This window comes from Furipterus horrens, unplaced genomic scaffold (assembly GCF_987537825.1).
Source record: "Furipterus horrens unplaced genomic scaffold, mFurHor1.1.pri manual_scaffold_6, whole genome shotgun sequence".
NCBI classification, from domain to species: Eukaryota; Metazoa; Chordata; class Mammalia; order Chiroptera; family Furipteridae; genus Furipterus; species Furipterus horrens.
The window spans coordinates 171,394,121-171,411,574 of NW_028327176.1; the positions used below are offsets into that span (position 1 = coordinate 171,394,121).

General features: G+C 37.7%; 1 protein-coding gene across 1 annotated transcript in view; it reads right to left on the reverse strand.

Annotated features, from left to right (window-relative positions):
- MAP3K5 (mitogen-activated protein kinase kinase kinase 5) overlaps positions 1–17,454 on the reverse strand; it is a 170,207-nt gene that overhangs the window by 123,029 nt on the left and 29,724 nt on the right. The gene's annotated exons all lie outside the window — the stretch shown is intronic.

Here is a 17,454-nt window from a genome sequence, read left to right on the forward strand (position 1 = left end):
TAAAGAGGGTCTGTAATGGTGGAAAGTGGGGTTAATGTTCTACATTAAATCTCAACATTAAAACAAGTTAACTAAAGTTGCAGACGCAGATGCATGGGGAAGCAGCAATGAGCAATAACTATAAAATGAGATTTAAAGAAGAAAATAATTAAGATTTGGAATTAATCCAGAGCTGTGTTTTATAATTAATTAATTAATATCTAGCATGTCCATAGCAAGCATAAATCAAGGAAAATTGAAAGCAAAGGTATAAAACATTATAACTAAGAAGGAGACTATAACCAGCTACAAATTCTTCCGAAGTTCAGAAGTGGCTAATACCAAGGTAGTATAAACCTGATACCAAAAACTGACAATAAAGTCACAAAAATGAAGTTCAGATTAGTCTTAAATTTATTTATATATAAACAAAATATGAAAGAAAAATGAACAAAATGCACAAGCATTATACTACAAGAATACTAAATCATTTGTTTATAATTTACTTTGAGAATGCAAGGATGGCTTAATGGAAAAAAATCATCAGCATCTCCACAGATGCCCCAAGTGTTTTAATTAAAATTCAAAATCTATTTCTCATAAAAATAATTGCAAACTAAAAATATAAGGGCACTTCTGTAACATGAAGAATAATACATATTTCATAAGAATTGCCAACTTTATGCTTACAGGCATACCCATGAAAACCAGGAAAAAGACAAGGTTATCAACTATTCCCACTACTAGAAGACTTTCTGAAAATCCTCACAAGGTAAGGAGGTATAATTCTATAAAATAAAATGCACAATTATCATTACTTGCAGATGTTATGGTTGTCAACCAAAAAACCTCAACTGAATCAACTAAATAATTATTATAGTAATAATATAATTTGATAAGGTGTCAAGATGCAAACATTATGAAAACCAAAAGCCTCCTTTATAATCATGTTCAGCATTTTGAAAATATAATGGTAAAACAGACCCCACTCACAATTAAAATCAAAATGTTAACATACCTGTAACAAACGTAACAGGTGATGTTAGTTTGTTTAAAAATCTGTACAATGTATAACAGATGAAAGGTTAATATCGTCATAAACCATTTCTTATTGGTCAATTTAAAACAAACAAACCACCATAAAAAATTACAGCATAAAATCAGGCACTAAACATAGGCAGCAAATTCACAAAATTATAACTAAAATGATAAATAAACAATTGCACATTGCACCAACCATAAAGTGCCAGATTTCTGACAAACAAGTGGCCAAAGATATTTCAAAATGCCGAACGAAGATGTAAGGAAATGGCACTTTGTTACATGCTGAGAAGTGTAAACCTCCTAGGAGACTTAAATCCTTAAGATTATGTATGCTTTTGGACCCAGTAACTCTATTCTTAAAAATTTACCCTGAGAAAATTCCTATAAATGTGGCGGATTTATTTGTAAGTATGTTCATTGACATACATTTTTTATGATAGAAATGGAGAACGCTTAACAAAAAGAAAATGGTTAGAGAGCTAAATAGATTAAAAGAATGGCATATTATATAATCATTAAACATTATATTGTAAAAGAATACTTAGCAATGGGGGTAAATTCAAGCTATATTAAGTAAAAATATTGGAATATATATATATAATGTGTAGAATATACATTAAAACATAATGTATACATTATAATATATATGGTCTGTGTGTATATATGTACATGAATACAGAATGTCTGGATAGTTATACACTAAAATGTAAACTACAATAGCTGTGTAATGCGATTATGAATTATTTTTCTTCTTTAGGCCTTCTATATTTCTCATAGTTTCTAAATGAGCATTGATTATTTTTATAATCTAGGAACCCATCAAAATATTTTAAAAAGAACACTGAAAAGCTAGGCAACTGAATGTTTTACAAAGTGCAGCACATATAAATAATATAGACTCTTAAGAAGCTCTTTGGTGCAGAGTCAGCCTTATCTAATGAATATGATATTAGAATGCACATCTTGTGAAAGAGAAATATATCAAATAAAATAGAAGGTAAAGACACAGAAGATTTAGTAAGGTTATGAAAGCTGAGCACAGGTCAAAAGAGCTTCAAAAGATATTTTTCCAAGGTTAAAAATGGCTTGAGAGCTCTTTAATACAAATAAAAAATTTTCTTTAGGGGTCTCCAACATGTCTACATAAAAAATCGACACCTTAAAAAAAATGAGTCATTGAGACCCTCCCACATGCCCCATCTGCCTCTAGCACCCACACTGCTTCCTCCTCCCACGGAAGACAGACACTCACAGTCACAGTGCTTAAAAAACAAGACACAGTGTAGAATGGGGTAGGAAGACACCAAGTAAAACAGTAGCTGATGAAAAATAAATGAGACATGCAAAGAAAAATACGAGCTAAGTTAAAGTAGTGACGGGGTGGGGCGGGGTATGGGGGACTGATTACTTGCAGGAAAATGACTTGTGGAATTTGATGCTAAAATAAAATTTAAAAACTGCAGTAGGCTTTCAGATTAAGAGAGAAAATAGACATTTAAAATAAATAAACTCGACATTTAAAAGAAATGCTGCAAGCAAAATAAGGTATAGTCATTAGATCTGAACATTAAGCAGGAACAGATCTGTTCTTTTGAAAGCTATTTAGATCAGAATGTCTAAGCAGAACAGATGTAATTTAAAGTGCTATATAGAACACTGAAAATGCTTACTGGCATAATTTTAAAATAATGCAATACAGTATGAAAACTCAGAAAAGGACTGACTTTTTTCTATTTAAGATTTAGATGAGTATAATTTGTTCTAATATATTTCCATAGAGGAAAATTCACTTTTCCATCTACTATGGTAAAGTGTCCAAAGCTTGTGTCCCTTTTTTAAATTTATTATTGAGTTAGTTTTCTTATTGCTGAGGTCTCTGTGTTTTCTGTATTTTCTGGATATTCTTCCTTTGTCAGATACGTGATTAGTAAATACTTTTTCCCAGTTTGTGGCTTGTATTTCCACTCTGTTGACAGTGTCCTTAGAAGAGGAGAAGTTTCTAACTTTAATTAAGTCCATTTTATCAATTTTTTTTTCTTTGATGGATTGTACTTTAGCTGCGGTATCTAAAAAAATCTTTGCCTAACCCAAGGTCACAAAAGTTTTCTCCTATGTTTTCTTCTAGAAGTTTTATAGCTTTACATTTTACATATAGGTCCTTTGGGGTGGCACATATCTGATTCTTTTTTTTTTTTATTAAATTTATTGGGTGACATTGGTTTCAAGTGTACATTTCTATGGTACATGATCTTCACATTGCAGTGTGTGCCTATCATCCAAGTCAAATCATCTGCTGTTACTTAACTGAAATAAGTCAGAGAAAAAGTTAACAACCATGATTTCACTCATATGAGGGATATAAAACTATGATCCACTTTGAGTTAATTTCTGTAAACGATGTGAGGTACAGATCCAGGTCCATATGTGTCGTAAACATTCTCCCTTCTCCATTGAATTGTTTCTGTTTCATGAAATGATGACATTTGTGTGGGTCTATTTTTGGACTTTCTATTCTGTTCCATTGATCTATGTGTCTACCTTTGATAATACTAAACTGCTTTGACTATTATAGCTTTATGGTGGGTAGTAAAATCATGCACTGTGAGTCCTCCAACTCTATTCTTCTGTTTTCAAAAATTGTTTTAGATATTTTAGTTATATTTGCTTTCTTACATAATTTTAGAGTCAGTTGATGGGAAAGAGGTGTCAGTTGAAAGCTACAAAAATGTCCTCCTGGGATTTTGACTAAGATTATGTTGAATCCACAGGTCATTTTGAGGAACACTGACATCTTAACAATATTGAGTTTTTCAGTTCACGAACACAGCATATCTCTCCATGCATCCAGCTTCCTCTCTTTCATCAATATTTTTAAATTTTTTAGTGTCCAGTTCCTGCAAATATCTTTTTTAATTGTGCCTAAGTTGTTTCATTGTTTGGTGCTATTGTAAATGTTCCTCTTTTTAAAATTTCAAATCCCAGTTGTTCATTGCTAGTATATGAAAACAAAGCTCATTTTTATATATTAACCTTGCATCATGAGACTTTATTAAACTCAATTAGTTCCAGGAGTATTTTTTTCTTTTTTCTTTCTTGTACATGCTTTGGGATTTTCTACAAGGACAACCACGTCATCTACAACTAGAAATCATTTTACTTCTTCCTCCCCCATGTACATCAATGTATGTGTCTTTTAAATTTTTTTTTGTTGTTGTTGTTTTTCTGTTTTGCTTTGCCTTGTTATACTGGCTAAAACTTCCAGTAACAGCATTTTTAGAACAGTAATATTTGATTATCAAACTAAAGAAAAAAATCTTACTATGGCTACTTTCTGACTGGTGGATATCTTCTCAAAAGTAGTAAAATAAACAGGCAAAAATTATCTTCATTGTAAAATGATCCTACATCATGCTAACAAATGCCAAATATAATTATAAAAAAATCAAACAAACACCTAATACACCACAATTCTTGAAACCCACTTAAATGAGGTCGTTTATCCATTTTACATCACAAACACATATTCAGATATTACTGTGTGGCAGGTGTTATATGGATTTTAAATATTAATTCAGAATCTTTATAATACCCCTTTGTGGTAGGTAATAATATTTCAGAACCCAGAGGCAAAGAAGGTATAAGTAATCTGCCCAAACTCAGCTAGAAAGGGATGGCATCATGATCTGAACTCAGGCAATCTGGCTGGAGAGTCTATGCTCTTAATTCTTAACTAAGCCACATCCTACACTTACAGGATAAAGAGTTTCCAAAGATCAGAACACAAATGAGGCAAAAAAATAGATTTGGGGACCAAAGCATATACTCGTGTAGTGCATTTCATGAATAAATACACTTAATACTTGTCTAATTGAGTTTTGTGGTAATAATATGAGTATAACTATAACATTTAAAATTTTAAGACTCATTTAGAAGTACAAGCAAAGGCAAAAAAATTCTTACATTTTTACCTAAGGTGAAGTTTCTCCAATAGAGTTAATGTAAAATGAAGCATAGATGAGGTTTACCAGGGGGTTATTAAAGTTTAATAAATTTTTAAGGCAATAATAAAAAACTTGTGTCTAACTGCATTTTGGATCATCATATGACAGTGGTTCATGATCTGTGTTTCTTTGGGTATTTAATTTTTCCTTCCATAATACCATAGCTGTGAGTTAAATATCTCACATGAGCTGCTACTGCTTGTGAAAAGCACAGCTGAGAGAAGACATTAATCTTTAGTTCTTTTTTATCGATTCAAATGTTATTCTTGGGCATCAGATCACTGATGACAAAGCAAGAGCCCAGCAGTGATTTAGCTTGTGTTCGTCGACAAGGTTCTCCAAAATTCCATAGAAATTTCCCAAGTTATCACACAGAACTACTCCATTCAGTCATGACGGATTAATCCTCAAGAAGATCCCATTTAATTCAACAAATATCTTGGGCACTTATTATATAAAAGGTTTTCTGTTATCTCCTACCTGTTATGAAAGTTAAAAGGAAAAATGAGTCAGTTTTCTAAAGTCTGGTAGGTACACAATGTTGGGAAACTGCAAAACTCCTATTGTACAGCTAGAATTGTTGAAATTTTCAGGAAGGATAGAATAATAATTTATCATCATTGTTGTCTTGAATTGGTCAGTTTGGCAATACCTGCTATAAATTACTACTCAGGAACATCTATAAATTACTAGCTTCAGGAGCATCACTTTATTTTCCCATACATTATTTGGTTAACCCTACTATATATACAATGATACATATTTGTGTCAACAGTATGTTTTGGCCCATAATTTCCTTATCACTAAATTCTAATAAATGTATGCATAGTGATTCAGACATGAATCATCTTACATTGCTAAAGCAAATATATACATAATGTCCCCACCCCAGCCCTAGTTTGCTTGTATGATTATTACACTGCAGTGGGTTTTTCTAACCTGAAACATAAAGCCTGGGAGGTAGGTGATTAGAGGGACAAATTTCACCACCAGAGATTGACCTTTAAAAAGAGAGCCTCACAAAAGGAGGGAGTGGAAGAAAAGGGAGAAGCCTAGAGGGGAGAAAGATAAAAGAGAAAGAGAGATGGGAGAGAAGTGGGGAGAATGTGGGAGGAAGGATGGAGTGGAACCTAACAAGATTGGTGTTACAACTACAGTCCCCTTGCCCAGGCAATAGCTGCAAAGAGTTCAGGTCATGATGTTCCTCCAGCTTTAGATAATGTGAGGGGAAAGAGCACATATCCATAGGAGGTGCCCATCCCAGAACAGCAGGACCTAGAACCATAGCTCTCTGCCAGGAGCAGCTGCAGCTGCAGAAAAGCACACTACAGAGGTGAGAAGCTGGGAGAAACACCTCCCCCTGTCCAGTGGCCTTGAGAGAAGTGATGAATGTGCAAACAGCAAACTGTTCCATGACTTCTAGTGTGTGCATACTCATTAAGTTTCTGGATGAATGACCTTGGACAACACTGTTAATTCTCTGAGCCTTGATTTCTTCAATTGTAAATTGAAGATAATAACACAAATAATTACCACAACCGTACAAAGCTGTTTTAAGGATTACATGAGTGCTAGGTACAGTAAACTCTCAACATATGGTGATTATATGGAGCCATTACAAGAAATGTTCATAGAAAGTCCTTTGAGCAATTTATTATAAAACTCTTATTGAAGATAATGCTTATATATAACGATGCAATCTGATGAAGTCTCATATAAATAATTACTCATAGAAATGTTGAAACCAAATTTGAAAGCATAGAAAACCAACATATAAAACTTTGATACTATTCTATAATCAGTGGTAATCAATTCATGTTCATGAGTTTTTAAAAGGAATACGGCAGAATCAGCTTTGCGAATATATAGCTCGTTTCTGTGGATGGATGAGAGACAAAACAGATTAGGAGCTGAGAGACCAGTTAGAAGTCATTAAAGGGAATGTGTGCCCCTAAACTAATACAGAAAAGGAAAACTAATACAGCAAGGAAATCAAGAGACTTTACCAATATTATGGATGCAAGATAATCAAAGAAAGAAAGATGATTCTCTTTCCAACTTTAATGTTAAGATTGATGACATTCCATTACCACCATAAGTGACACAAGAGGAAGAACTCCATTTTCTTGGTAGCAACTTGAGTTTGGATTGGGACCCACTAACCATTATGTGTATGAGAGAGAGAGAGAGAGAGAGAGAGAGAGAGGGAGTGTGTCTAACCGACAGGTGACTTTTGAACCTCAACAGGGAGATCAGAATCTAAGAGATTTAAGATTAAGTCACAGTGATGGGTGATAGTTGAAGCAGTGAGTACAGATTAGATTGTCAACTTAGAGAGTAAAGAAAAAAAATGAGAAGGCATCTGTGACTCAAGAAATCCCTTCCTCGCTATACACCAATTTGAAACACAGATAATACGTTCATCAAAGGACATACTGTAATTAATGTTCATAAGAGCACCATTTGTAAAATTTTAACAGTAGAAGAAATAAACTGTGCTATGTCGTCGTCGGCAGCCGTCCGTCTCGAGAGACGATGGTGTAGCTTCTTAAGAGTCTATCTGCACCGCCGAGAATGGCTGTGCAGTCCGACTCGGGAGTGACACGGTATCTGTCTCCTCCCGTGTTAAATCGACATCTTGCAATGACGCTGGAGTGTCCTCTCCAGTGAAGCTGAAGCTACAGAGCCTGGGCAGGGTGATATGGAGGGTCTGCTGTTGCCCATGCAGCAGACCCCCCCTCTCTTCGCAGCTGAAGGATCCAAGGGAAAGACAGAGTCAATACAGCTTGGCTTCAGGTGCGCCGCAGGAGTTGCCGGTGTTGACTACAACGTCGAACCGCCTTAGGGACTCCGGCTCCGGATTTTCTGTCGGGGTTTACTCCCTTAGCCTTTCCCCTGAAGAGGTATGCCGCAAGGCAGCGGAGGTTTTTTGGAATCAGAGTTTTCCTTCTCTGATGTGCCCTGACTGGAAGATCGAACCAGCGACACTTAGCTCGCAGGCCGGCGCTCAATCCACTGAGCCAAACCAGCCAGGGCTACTGTGCTATGTATACACAAGATAACTATACAGCACATGCAACAACATGGATGAATCTCACAATAGACTAAGAGGAAGAATCCAGGCACAAAAGGATAAGGTACTTTATAATTCTGTTATTAGAGTAAAAAACATGATAGTAAAAGTCTAAATAGTGGATACTTTGGTGTGTGGCAATGGCGGAGAGGGGACTCAAGGGGTGTTCTGCAGAGCTGGTAAGGTTCTACTTCTTGATCTGTGTGCTGGTTACTCAGGCATGTGCACTTTGTGAAAATTAAGTCATCTCTGGTCATGAATTTTGCCAAGAATGATAAAAGAGAACTGTATTTAGTTCCCTATGGTCATTATAACAAATTACCACAAACTTGGTCCCTTAAAACAACAGAAATTTATTCTTTTACAGTTCTGGAGGCTGAAGTCCAAAATCATGGTGTCGGCAAGGTCATGGCCATACTGTCTCCTGGGGCTCTAGGGGAGATTCTGTTCCTTGCCTCTTCCAGAATTGATACTTTGGGACATTCCTTAACTTAGGGTGTCAAATTAGCCTTTCTTTTTCACTTACAAAGATACTTGTGATGGCATTTAGGACCTATCTAGATAATATAGAATCATCTCCACTCAAAATCCTTAATTTAACCAGATCTGCAAAGATCCTTTTTCCAAAAAACTAGCATTCGGTTTCCAGGGTTTTGACATAGATATTGGAGGAGTGAGGGTTATTTTTTCAGCTTAACACAAGGATTACAAAGAAGCCACATGAGAAGGAAGGTGAGTACAGCAGAACTAAGGCTCCTAAATAAGAGGTGAGGAAATTGAGGTATAAGCACAGACAATTCTCCAGAAGACTGGCAGAAAAAGGAAGAGGATTAATGTTGACCAAGGTTCGTGGTAGGGATTTTTATATGATACATTCAATAAGGAAAGCAAGAGCTCAGACAATACTTGAGTGGAATAGAAAGACCTAAAAGAAAGGTTTTTAGTTTTAGGATGGTGTACTTGAACATTAGCAGAAAGATTATGACTTAAAGGGAGGGGCTAATGAATGGAGATGAGCTCTACAGTCTCAGATGAGGGTGACAGTGGGCTGTAAGGTGGTAGAAGAATGCCAACATTGGAAAAAAGAAGGGATATTTTAAGGGCAAGAAATGAAATAATAAAAGGCAAAGACCAGGAAATAATGAAATGGAAGGGAAAATATGGAGATCCTTCAATTTAGGTAGTGATTCTTATAGGTCTGGGGTGCTGGTATCCAACAGAGAAGGAAGCCCAGTTGAGGGACAGGAGGGACAGGCCTGTGTCCTGCGGACATCACTGGAAACATGGCTAAAGACAAAATGACCTCTGCTGCTATAGGAAGTCATGACTCCAATACATTCTTTTTTTTTTTTTTTTTACTTAACAGAATTTATGTTAACATTTCCATCACTTGCAATAGTAAGAATGCTAACTATTACAGCAACAGCTTTATAAGAACCATCTTTTTCCTTACTTCTGTCTGCCTAAAATGAAAGTGAGGAGCATAGGATAAAAGAGGGAAGACAGAGAAAAAGTTTCAATTTTATTCTGCTTACTGGACATAGACAAAAGCCTTAACCAGACATTAAAATATCAATTTTATCAGTGATTAATTTTGGTCACAAGGAAGACTGGGCCAGTAAAGAATCCTTCCCTCCTTTTAGAGAAGAATTTCAAGCAGAGGATATTGATGGTGGTTTAGTGTCATTATGGGAGCCCTGTAAATACTCTAACTAGGTTCTGTCTTCCAGTGAATCCTTCATATCAGTACATACACATGGAAAGTAAATAACCCACAATTTGTATCTTTGATGCATAGCAAGTACTTCATAAAGTGATATTTCCCTGGCCACAGGCACAGCTGCCCCTGCATAATTTTGCTTCTTAAAGAAAGAAAAATAGGTCCTGTAACTTAAGAACTTATTTTTTAATGTTATGGCAATAACAATTGACTTGGTCAGAGTATGTAATATAATCAAAATGAACTCTAAGGTTTATTATGTGACAGAGCCATGCTGCATATTATAAGCAGAAATGGGATACAAAGCTCCTTTGATGGTAAACATTTCTGTATCAACACTGAAAACTATTTTTCTTCTTGAAATGACAGTATTTCCCAAAGGTATGCTGGGTTTAAGAGTCTATAATAACACATTTTGTTCTCTATTAACTCATTTTTTTAAACTTTTTTTAAAAGAGTTTATTTTTTAGAGAGGGGGACAGGGAGGGAGAGAGCAAGAGAAACATCAGTGTGTGGTTGCCTCTCATGCGCCCCCAACTGGGGACCTGGCCCACAACCTGGGCATGTGCCCTGACTGGGAATCGAACCAGCCACCCTTTGGTTCGGAGGCGGGCACCCAATCCACTGAGCCACACCAGCCAGGGCTCTATTAACTCATTTTATATAATACATTTCATTCTTTAAGTAATCAATCTGTTTTCATTAGATACTGAAAGAGCTACTCATGAGGATTTAAGAGGATTTTTAGAGTTTACTATAGTTTTTATTGTGGTTATGATGCATGCTAGTCTTCATTTTTTCATATTTGGTTTTAATTAAATCATCAAAGCTGTCTGTGTTTATGCCTCAGTGAAGTTCCCAAGCACACAGAATAGCTCTTTGTAACTATAAGAATCTTACACAAGAGCCCTCCCTGCCAGCCAGAACCAATCACCTGCTTTAATTGGCACTTGTGTTATGTAAGGTTATAAGAGTCGATGTGTGATAATTTTTGAAGAAAATCTGATTGCTCCTCATAGATGTGCACCCTGAGTGACACTCTTCCTTCCCTAACTGTTTTATACCTTTATAACTTATTCACACAGAAACAGCAGAAGGTGGCCAGGGTACACATGAACATTACTATGTGATGATGTTCTCTAGCAAAAGTGGCTGTGGCACTGTTTCATGTTTGAGGTTGTTCTGGTAAAGAAGAGATGTTTCTCACTCTGTCTAGGGAACTAGCTAGAGTGTAATGTGTTGTGTTTATATAACAATAATAGTTATCAAAGCTGGGATACAATCAACAAAATGCAGACTATGGAAAATGCTACAAGAAAAATGACTTGGTTTCCGGTTTCCTCAACAAAAACATTAGAGGGGATGGGGGAGAGATATAGGGAAGAAATTAGGTACAGTATTCCCTCACTTATCACGGGTATTACGTTCTAGACCTCCCTACCCCCCGTGATAGGTGAAAATCCGCAAAGTAGGAACCTTACATTTATTTTAGCATTTATATATATTTTAAGGCTTTATAAACCCCCTACACACACTTACAAACTGTTCCCAGTCCCTTATTAACCTTTCCCACTCCCTTATTAACCTTTTCCACACTTTTATAAACACTACTTATGTTCTTAAACATATTCTACACTCCTAAACCTATTAACTTTAACAACATATGTATACAGTACCGCAAAATCCCGTGATATAGCGAAAAATCTGCGATAATTAAATATAATATTTTTTAAAATCCCGTGATACAGTGAGGCCATGATAAGTGAACCTCAATATAGGGAGGAACTACTATATTAAAAGAAACTTAAGGGACATTATCAATTGCAACCTTATGGCCCTTATTTGCATTCTACTAAAACAAACTTTTAAAAATCATGACATTCATGAGAAAATTTGACAACTGACAAGATGTTTGATAAAATTATCTTAAGAGTGATAAGAGACTGTGGTAGGAGCCCTTATCTTTTAGAGATTTAAAATGCAGTGTGGTAGCCCTGGCCAGTGTAGCTCAGTTGTCTGGAGTGGCGTCTTGTAACCAAAGGGTTGTGGGTTTGATTCCTGGTTCAGGTATGTATCCCTGCTACTGGGTGCATATGGGAAGCAACCAATCGATGCTTCTCTTTCACACTGATGTTTCTCTCTCTCCCTTCCTCTCAATCTAAAAATCAATTAAAAATGTCCTTGAGTGAGGAGTTTAAAAATGCATTATGATGATTTAATTCCTGTATTAAAGCAAGAAAAAAACGAACTGTTAGTGTACGTATTCTTTATTAAAAGTGTTATTCCTCATGCAATAAAAGGTTTCATTACAGCAATAAACACCAGGCTGTTTCTGCTATAGCAAATATATAGGTAGTAAAATGAAGGAAACTGAGATTGCACACTACTTGTTTGGCAGAAATAGTTACTCAGCCTGGTGAGCAGCCCAGTTCAAAAGGGTTTTTTCCTTCTTGCATTTACGGCCATCATCTGTTATACTCATAAACCCAATTGGATCTAGGTAGTGTGGGCGCGTGCCCAGGAGCTCCACCATGCTCAGGATTCCTAATGTGTCAACACGTGGAAACCTGCTAAGTCAGATTTCTTCAACATCTCCAAAAAGAGGTCATGCTTTTCCTTTCTTTGTCTGTCAAAGTCACTTTCAACGCCTAATAAATAATCAGCATCTAGTCAAAATGTGCACATTTTTGTTCCAATTTATTCATCTTCTTCTAAGAGTAACTGCAATTCTGTTTACACAACATATGTGTAAATATGATTCTGCCAATAATGACTTCATCCCCCAGCTTACATGTTGACTTTGCATCTGAGTGCAATGATTCATTTTGGTGGGGTTTTAAAACTTCTTTCTTGAGGATGATTTACTAGAGAAAGTACGTAGAATTAAAAGTCTTCGTTGTCAAATAATCCTTTTGCTGCTGGCAGACAGGCGGCTGACCTTAACTGACTGTAATGAAATAGTCTAGGTCCTTTTTTTTCAACCAACTAAAATTAAATCTGTCAGTCTCAAGGAGTTCACATCCTCTCTAGGAAGATGAAGGTTTGTTTTAATGTGACACATCAGTGTGATTATAAAAATGTCATTTTAAAAGGGAGCTGTCAGTACATGTAAAAGGGCAGGCACACTAGGATAAAGACAGGGAAGGAAAGACCCCTTCACGAGCCCTCCAATGGGGAAAATGGGATAAGCCAATTCCCCAGACACAGCTATAGACCAGGGATGAAAAGAGATGGCAGCCCCCTTCCTTGCTTTACCTACTAATTTATGCCCTTCGTACAGCCTTCCAATGGCTGCTTATCACGCAACAGAGGACACTCAAGTTTCTTAACTTTACCTCAATCCCAGCCATCACAGCACCGCGGAAATGCTACCTTTCCTCTGCTCCCATGCTTGTTTATTCTAGCAAGTATTTATTGTCTGTTCTGTGCAAGGTACTGTGAAGCAGTCAAAGAAATCAGCACCAGCCCTTCGATGAGCTTACAATCTTCAAGTGCATGTGAGCTGCAGAAGTCCAAGATCAAATGAAATATTAAATGTTCTGTGGGAGTATAGAACAAGGAGCGGTCAATTCTGATGGGAGGTCTTGGGAGGCACTGCAAGGTAACAGATTCAAAGTAAACAGTTTCAAAATGGTAATATTCCAGTACATAGGGACTGGGAAGGAGTGGTAGTTCTGGCTGCTCTGTGATTGCATAATATCGGAGTTTCTCTCTGGCAGAATATCTGTTCCACCTCCTAGGAGTGGACATGTGCACAACCACCTACTCTCTCTGGTCTTCCCACAGGAAGTTCACAGGCAATGCAATAAATTCCACAACGTTTTGGAGTTCCTTTTAGTAAAAACTTTTTTCTTACCAGGAAGAGAGAGTTCCATTTCCTTGTATCTTCACATGTTCTAAGTTGCATTATTAAATACATCTCCTTCCCTTACATGTCACTGGGATGTGCGTGTTACCTATATCCACTAGTCCTTGGTCCCAGGGGAATTTCATGTCTTTTCCCATTTCATAGCTCCCCTTCACTCGTAATCCCACAGCTGTGCCTGGATGTTTGCACTAGAAGGAAGGAGGTACCTAAGAGTTGAAAAGGAAACCCTGGAAAGGAGTCATTTGATGGTAAGGAAGAACTTTTAATTCACGTTGCTGAAGTAGGAAGAGACAAACAAACAGAAAACCAATCTACAGGAAAGTCTTCTGAATAATAGAAGAGTCTCCCAGATAGCCCTTGAATCAAAAGGTAAGTCAGCAAAACATCACCACTGGCACCAAGTATTCAGTGGCTTGTGAGGGGCACAAAATGTATACAAACATTAACAAAATTAATTCATTTGAAGGAAAGCTATATATCTCCTGCATTCTCTGCATTTGTTTCTTGATGTATATTAACAATCAATTGTAACAAATGTACCATTCTGTGCAGGGATTTTGATGGGGGGGGGGGGGACTGTGCTTGCACAGGAGCATGGGGGTATATGGGAAATCTCTGTACCTTCTACTGTGAACCGAAAACGGCTGTGTGGACAAAGCTGACTCCATCTTCAAAAGCAGATTCCATCTTGAAGCTAATCCATCATCTTAACTGGGGTGGATTCTGGAATGTGTACAGAGGTTCTGGGCTCACCCCGGAATTCCCACTAATCCTTCCTCTGGGGCAAGGCCCCCTCGATGTTATCTATCTCAGCTTACCTTGGTGCTAAAACCTCCTGATATCTGGTCCCGTGTCCCCTCTGATCACCCACACTTTCCCTTTTCCTATCACGTAAGTTCACTTCTAAGGGGGGGGGGGGTGGTATTAGCAGGTGGTCTAGGGGATGAAAGATGCAGAGATTGGACCATCCTGCTGCCAGCCAGGACGGCGTTCCACTCATTCACAGACAAGCTGGATTTGTCTCCTGTGTTCTTGGTGCCTTGGCTCCTTCGATGTTGGAAGGCCACTTTGCACATATGGCCTTTTTATGGAACATGGCCCTAAAAACTTGTCTATTACCAACAGAAAGATTCCTGGGCACCCCTCCCAAAAGCAGGCTGTGTTCATGGTGTTAGGGTTTATAAAGAGAGTTCCTCTGGCAGAAACTACAGAGTCCCCACAGACATCCCAAGACTGTGCTGGCAGGCGGAGCAAGTCCGTGTCACCACGGTTTGGAACCCAGCAGCAGCTCCTCTCCGATAGCAGAGAGCAAGTGCCCCGGACCTGATCTGCACCAGTGGGCAGTGGCATCCACACCCTCCCTCCACAGCCCTCACCTGCCCCGCACCTGGGAGGCCTGGTTACGTGACGTGCATCTACGAGACCTTGTCCTTACAGAATGATTCACAGCCTGGGCTGCATGCTGTAATCACAGAGGATCTTCAAAAAACACTGAGCCTGAAAACTCACTGAGAAATCCTGATTGCTTGGACTGGGGTGTGGCGTGAGCATCAGGAATTTTAGAATCAGGTGACTCTTAAGTTTCAATAAGGCTGAGAACCAACAATTAGGAAGCTGATGTAAGGATGCTCACTCATCTATCAACTATGCAACTTGCTTTGAAGCCAAGTAGAGGCTGTGTATTTCAGCATTTTGACCCAGTATTGTGCTCCTTAGAAATTCTGGCAACAAATATTTATTTGCATACTAATGAAAATAAATGGCTCTTTTAATGAAGACTAGCATAAGCCTATTTAGATGGGACTCAATTTTCCCTGTTCAGAATGTTAACGGGCCAGTAGCTGGCATACACTCAATAGTTATTAAATATTTTTAATTTTTTTGAGCAACTTAATTTGAGTTTTTGCATCTGTTATGTATCCTGTTGAGAAAAGTTCCTTTAAATTGGTTGAACAGATGACTACTTTTCCCTTTTCCTACATCAAATTATTAAAAAGGAGATAAACATAATTATACTTATGTATTTCATTAATATATAAATTTGGGGAAAGAAAACTAGTGTCTATGTACTTTCAGTTTCTCACCCTCAACACATGAACACACTTTTCAATAATGAAGTAACACTGATGTGGCCCAGAAAAGAGGGTTTTATCGGGACACGCAGAGTTAAGGGAAAGGCCAGCTAGCTCTCTGCCTCAGGCTGCTGTGCTGAGGGAGGATGCTGATAACACTCCCACTGCAGGGCTCTCTCCCCACTTCTCTGAGCTGGGAGCACGCAGGAATGCTGTGATCTGAGCACACCTACAGTTCTGACCATGAAAATCACAAAACCCTATTCACAAGGTGAGCTTTGAAGATAGAGTCCCTTTATTTATGAGCTTGGCTCTTGCCATTGCCTCTGTCTCCTTTTTTCCCCAGGTATTCTGCATGCTTCTGTTGCTCACTGGTTTCCAGCTACACACAGAGAAAAGGGGCACACATACATGCGAAAGACTTCATATCTCTGTGTGCTATTCTAGAATGATAATTTCAATAAATACTTGCATTCTGTGTTCTTTTTTTGTAGCAGGTAATATCAAGGCTGGTTGATGTAATCCAGTGATTTCTTAGTCACATTCCAAGTTAATAAGTTAAAATCAGACTGTTCTCTAAAGTTTCTTCTGGCTTAAACCCTGATTGATTCTGGGACATCTGCTTTTGGGACTTAAGTATGTAAAGGATCAGCCGACTACTGTGGGGAGCAGAGCCTAAAGCAGGGGAGCACAGAAGCAGAGAAACAAGTTGGGAGGCCCCTGCACAGTCCAGGTGTGACATGAGGATATCTGAACTATGGAGGTGGCAGAAATGATGGAAAGATAGAAATAGGCTCCAGACACATTTTGGAGAATCATTAGACACTTAAAATGATTAGTATCTAAATTCTTGACCTCCCCAATAGAACACAGATCTCCCACGGTAAATACAGTAGGTTTATAACCTAACATTTAACTTAATAAGTGTTCCCTAGGCCTATGTTCTAAAAACTAGGTAAAGGGGAATCGATGCAAAAATATAAAATTTTGAATGGGCACAAAAAATACAGATTTGTCCATTTTACAGTTCTGTGAAAATGATAAAAACAGGAGAAGATAATAAAAATTATAGTGTCATACCTGACTATGAACTATTAATTACAACACATAAGTATAACTGAAGAGATTTAGGAGTTTCTCCAGGTACTACTCCCTGGAGATTTGATCCAATGGTCTCCATTGAACAAAATGACCAGCAAAACACTGAACATCACAGAAAGAAGACTGACATAAAACTGAAAGTGGCATGCCTACTAGTAACTATCTTAGTAGAAAGCTGTGGCCCATACAAAGAAACCTGTACAGGGTTCTAATTCCCAAGGAAGGCAGGGAAAAACATCTATGTATAATCACTGCTTAAGAGGAAAAATATAATTTGAATTTGCAACAACAACAAAAAAATGAGAATTAGAAGGATTAGCGGAAACCGGCCAGCTGTCTCTGTCCCCAGTGTGCCCTTCATGACTCCTAGAGGCCGTGGCTTCAGCCCTCTCTGTGGATGACGCTCAAGGATGGTCAGCTTGCTAACTACATGTAGTTGAAGGAAGTACTCTCCATTGTTGGAATACTCAAATTCTTTTAAAAAAATCTTCTTTATATAAGCGCAAGGTCTGTCTCTCTTTAACGTCTGTCTACTCATTCATTGTTTCTACTTCGGCTTTCCTAAAGCTACGCTGGAAAAAAACCAAGTTCCTCTG